This window comes from Camellia sinensis, chromosome 3, assembly GCF_055761805.1.
Source record: "Camellia sinensis isolate YWXY chromosome 3, ASM5576180v1, whole genome shotgun sequence".
In the NCBI taxonomy this organism is placed as follows: Eukaryota; Viridiplantae; Streptophyta; class Magnoliopsida; order Ericales; family Theaceae; genus Camellia; species Camellia sinensis.
Genome location: NC_138963.1, coordinates 34,521,276 through 34,526,812, shown reverse-complemented (window position 1 = coordinate 34,526,812; position 5,537 = coordinate 34,521,276). Strand labels below are relative to the sequence as shown.

The window sequence follows — 5,537 nt, the reverse complement described above, 5'->3', positions numbered from 1 at the left end:
TCTGAAGAAGTAATCCTAAAATCTGACAGAAACACGTACTTATAGAAATCTGAATCGCGATGCACGCTCGAGCGAAGACTCTCTCGCTCGAGCGAGGAACCAAAAATGCATGTTTTCCATAAGTGACTTCGCTCGAGCCAAACAACCTGTGTTCGAGCGTAAAATTATCTCTTTCAGGTTTTTACACAGACGCAGCCTTCGCTCGAGCGAGCAAGGGCGGATAGGCAATTTCGAATGCAATTTTACATTTTACTTCGGGGGCGCTGCCCTTCAACTTCGCCTGGGCGTTGCCCCGGACTCGCTAAGGGGCGCTGTCCCCTCGACCCCCGCGAGCTGACCGGGCAGCTTGATTCCCGGCATAATCAGCGAAGTGGTAATCTTGAAAGTATTAACATCACAAACTTCTCTGCAAGGTATAATTCGGTTTGGATTCACATCTAAAAACTCCTAGCCTCACTGAAATAAAAAGGGCGATAGCCAAATACAACTTAAAGAAATTTTGTCAAACGGGATTGCCAAGAATAAAAACCTAACACATCTCATAAAAATGTCAAAAAATTAAAATATTATTAAAAGAAAACTAAAGTTGTCAAACAGACCTCTTTTGAGCAGTGGTAACAAAGTAAACTTATTAACTTATTAATTTATTTGAATTATATTGTTCTTTTATTTTTTAGTAGGTCTTTTCGTAAGAAAAAAAAAATTTAACTTATAAATTACCCGCAAAACAATCTTTAATCTAGTAATTAATTAATGTTTTAATTGATTCAACTCATGTATTAATTGATGTACTAATCTCGTAAACAATCTGATGTATTAATTGATTCAACTCATTTATCTAATAAATCGGATTTCAAGGTCCATTCAAATCCCCAAAGTTTTCATGATTTGCCATGATAATAAATTTTTCAACAACTCATTTTTAATAGAATAATGCTATAGAGTAACGTTAGAGACCCAAAAAATTCTATTAAAGTTTTTACCAAATGTCTTACATACGGGTTCCACACCTATGTGAGATATTTGGTAGAAACTTTGATAGAATTTTTGAAATCTCTAGTACTTTTGGAATTTTAATCTACTATATGTACCAATTGATATACTAACTAGTGTATCAATTGATGGTATGACATAATTTAAGAGATTTTTGAAATTTATAATATGATTAATGAGTTTGGTCAATAATAATGTCATAACTAATATTAGTACACTAGTTAGTATGTTCCTAATAATGTCTTGTGATAAATCCACATGTGCCTTTGTTTGATATGTTTGTTGATAAATTTATTAGTGATTTTATGTCGGTATGTTTAATTAGAATTTTTTAGTATCTTAATCTTAGTGTTTTTAAATTTACACATTAACAGCATATAAATTTAAAAATCATTGAAACATTTAAATAATAAATATATCTAGTTTAATGAGCAGAATTAGAAATTACCTAGATTAACACAAGCTAATATACCCATTAAGAAGAAAACTATAACGTGAACCTCTAAAAAGGTACGCATGGTAAGAAAGTAACGAATTTTTTGTGATGAAATTTATAATTATTTGTGATGTGTTAGAATACTTTGTGGTAAAGTTATATAATGAATTTATGGCGTCCATCCTAAAGTTATGAATGATAAAGTTACACTTTCTGATTTTTGGTATAACATTTTGTGATAGTTTATGAACAAAATCAACCAATTAAACTTTATTCATGAAAATAAATTATAATAGCAAATTGCAATGAATATCTCAGACATCCAAGGAAGGATTAAAGCAATACTATCTCTCAAGCCTAGCGAAGGCGAAAGATCTTAGTCGGCCACTACGAATGTTTTGAGAAACAAGTCCTAGATTTTTCATCATTGAAATTCTATAGATAAGACCAAACCAAAAATAAATAAATAAAATAAATCAAAACAATCTAGCAATTCAATAGGTGCATTGCGAAAAAATCAATCAATTAAACTTTATTTATGAAACCAAAGTAATAACAAGTTGCAATGAACATCTCAGACATCCAAGGAAGGATTGAAGCAGCACTATCTCTTAAGCCTGGCGAAGGTGAAAGATCTTAGTCAGCCACCGCGAATGTTTTGAGAAACAAGCCTTAGATTGTCATCATCGAAATTCTATACATTGATATGGATCCAAATGTGGATATGGGTAAGGAGATAGGTTAAATAGTTATTTTTAAAATATATTTACTATATAAAAATAGGTTAAAAAGTTGTTTTTTAAATATATTTATTATTTTTTATCTTATATATTATTTTTAGTGATAATATTTTTAATTTATCTATATAATTAATTAATTTATTTTTAATTGACATGTATATATTATAAATAAATAATTATAATAAATAAGGAATAATAAATTATGTTAAAATAAATAAAAAATAAAAATAGATTTTTTTTATAGATTTTTATTATATATGATTTAATTAGATTTCTGTTAAACAATTAGAAGATTTATTTTATTTATTATATGTTCAAAAGTTAAGAAATAATAAATTCTGATAAAAAAATAAAAAAGAAATAACAAATACAAATTATATTAGGCATAAAAGAAATTATATTATACATGCCAAATTATATTATATAAAACAAATTCTATTAAAACAGAGAGAGAGAGAGAGAGAGAGAAGCAAACAGAGATGAACAGGAGATCGAGAGTGCGAGAAGAGAGAGTGATGAAGACGATCGATATCAATAGTGAAAGAAGAGAGTGACGAAGACGATTGAAACCCTGAGAGATGAAGACGATCGAGATCGACAGTGAGAGTAGAGAGTGGCGAAGATGATTGAAGCCCTAGTCTTAGTCCTAATCTCAGGTATGCCACCATATCCACTGTCTCCATGTCGTATCCCGGTCGAATTCCGTACCCGTACCCGTGTTGTGTCGTGTTGACACGAGTACTTCATCAAAACTGGCGAGTCTGTGTAACGTAGTATAAGATCTAACCAAAAAAATTAAAAACAAAAACAATCAATCAATGCAGTAAATGCATTGTGAACAAAATCAATCAATTAGACTTTGTTTATGAAAACGAATTAATATCATGTCGAAATCAAGAGCTCAGACATCCAAGGAAGGATTGAAGCAGCACTATCGCTCAAGCCTGGCAAAGGCGAAAGATCATAGTTGGCCACCATGATTGTTTTGTGTCATCATCATCAAAATTCTATAAACAAGACCAAACCAAAAAATAAAAAATAAAAAATAAAAATTAAAAACAAAAACAATCTAGCAAAGCAATAGATGCATTGTTAACAAAATCAATTAATTAAACTTTATTTATGAAAACAAATTAATATCAAGTTGCAATGAAAATCTCAGACATTCAATGAAGTATTGAAAGCAACACTATCTCTCAAGACTGGCGAAGGCGAAAGATCTTAGTTAGCAATCGCGAATGTTTTGTTTCATCATCAAAATTCTATAAACAAGAACAAACCAAAAATAAAAAATAAAAAATAAAAAAATTTGAAACAAAAACAATCCAGCAATGCAGTAGATGCATTGTGAACAAAATCAATCAATTAAACTTTATTTTTGAAAACAAATTAATAACAAGTTGTAATGAATAGACATCCCAGGAAGGATTGAAGCAGCACTACCTCTCAAGCCTGGCATAGGTGAAAGACCTTAATTGGCCACCACGAATGTTTTGAGAAACAAAACAAGCCTTAGATCTGTCATCATTGAAATTGTGTATACAAGAACAAACCACAAAATTAAAAAGAAAAACAATCAATCAATTCAATAAAGGCATTTGTAAACAAAATCAATAAATTAAACTTAATTTATGAAAACAAATTACTATCAAGTTGCAAAAAACATCCAGACTCGTTAGAAAAATTTCCTTGGTCTCCATTTAACAAGAGATTTTTAGGTAAACTCCCCCTATAATTCGTATGCGACGTCACTTGGAGCTAACTCAATTTGGGTGTGTGCAGCCCCTACAAGTCCAATTTCCGAGATGGTTGATTTGGCATGGTAGAGTGAAAACCAAGGATATCCTTTCTAGATTCTTAGCTCTTGACTCTCAATTTTCTAGTGTATGCATTTTTTGTGAGTTTGGACCTTTTCCTCGGAAGGTATGGTGTCTTTGTGTAAGCTACTGGGGACTACATGAGCTTGCCCTATGAATTGAAAGATGTTGGTCTGTTGGCAGGATCATAAATTCAAAAGACTAAAAAAGTGGATTTGGTAGTCCATTCCTTTTGCAGTCTTCTGGGCCATTTGGTTTACTAGGAATAACTGCCTTTTCAATGGATGGACATTCTCTAGGGATAGTTTGGCTGACCTCATCAAGTTCAAAGTAGCAACATGGGTAAAAAAACAAAAAAAAGAAGATAGGAGTTCTACCCTCACCCTTTCAGATTTAATTTTCAATTTGCAGCAGATGATTTTATGTTCCTTATTTTACTGTTTTCCTATGTAATGTGGTTGGTCTTTTGCCAACCTTGGTGGTGTTCTCTTTGGTGTTATTGTATTTGGGCTCCTTTGGTCTACGCACATGATTGCCCTCTTGAGTGTGTGCCAAACTAGTTGGTATACTCTCTAGTGACAACATTGCAATCAATAAGCTAGAGGCTCGGTGTTTTGTACATTTTCCCACCTACATCTAATAAAATTTCTCTTTCTTAACTCATTAAAAAAAAGGTATCTCAGACATCCAAGGATGGATTGAAGCAACAGTATCTCTCAAGCCTAGCGAAGGCGAAAGATCTTAATTGGCCACCACAAATGTTTTGAGAAACAAGAATTAGATTTTTCATCATCAAAATTCTACATACAAGACCAAGCCAAAAAGATTAAAAACAAAAGCAAACAATCAATACAATAGATGCATTACTAACAGAACCTTCAATCAAATAAATTTCAATTACAAAAATCGAGAGCTAAATCTAACAGAGAGATAATAAAGCAATGGAATATTGGAACATAGATATTATATCAAGGAGTTGTACCACAAATGTAAGGAATATATTCAAGATAAATTTAACATCAAAGTAAATACATCAAACGCAAATCATTACATGTTTATTATTGTTGCAGCTGCAAAACATGATTAATTTCTAAAACATTTTATTCAAACTATTATATGAACAATTCCAGCAATGTACCTGTGGGGATATATTTTCTGAGTACCAACACGTGGCCAGGGTGACGCCGACGTGTCAGCCGAGGTGCCACGTGTCCTGATCATGACGCCGAGGTGATCTCGGCAAGGCCGAGGTTATCTCCGAAGATATCGGAATCCGAGATAAGCGGATAAAGCACAAGAGTCCTAGAATGGAAGAAGACTTCAGCTTGGGTAAATATGAGACTCTTAGAGAGTTTATCCTAATTCTACTGGGAGTCCAAGATTAGCAATAAATCCTAAGTCCATTAGAGCTAGGCTTCTATTTGGGACTAGGATTGTGTTGGCTATAAAAGGGAGGCACTCCCATGAGTCTAAGGTATGCTTTTGATATTCTGTCTAGTGAGTTAAGCACTATTGGTTATCTTTGAGAGCTATTGAGTACTGACTTGATCG

At 32.5% G+C, this 5,537-nt stretch overlaps 3 non-coding genes across 3 annotated transcripts; all 3 read right to left on the bottom strand.

The window, feature by feature from the left end:
* Positions 1-1,739: 1,739 nt before the first annotated feature.
* Positions 1,740-1,862, bottom strand: LOC114274133 (small nucleolar RNA SNORD14). The gene has a single exon (XR_003633301.1). It is a non-coding gene; the product is annotated as a small nucleolar RNA SNORD14 (small nucleolar RNA).
* Positions 1,863-1,999: 137 nt separating this feature from the next.
* On the bottom strand, positions 2,000-2,121 carry LOC114274134 (small nucleolar RNA SNORD14). Its single transcript, XR_003633302.2, has one exon. It is a non-coding gene; the product is annotated as a small nucleolar RNA SNORD14 (small nucleolar RNA).
* A 2,540-nt stretch (positions 2,122-4,661) lies between these two features.
* LOC114314398 (small nucleolar RNA SNORD14) lies at positions 4,662-4,784 on the bottom strand. The gene has a single exon (XR_003647461.1). It is a non-coding gene; the product is annotated as a small nucleolar RNA SNORD14 (small nucleolar RNA).
* Positions 4,785-5,537: the final 753 nt, after the last annotated feature.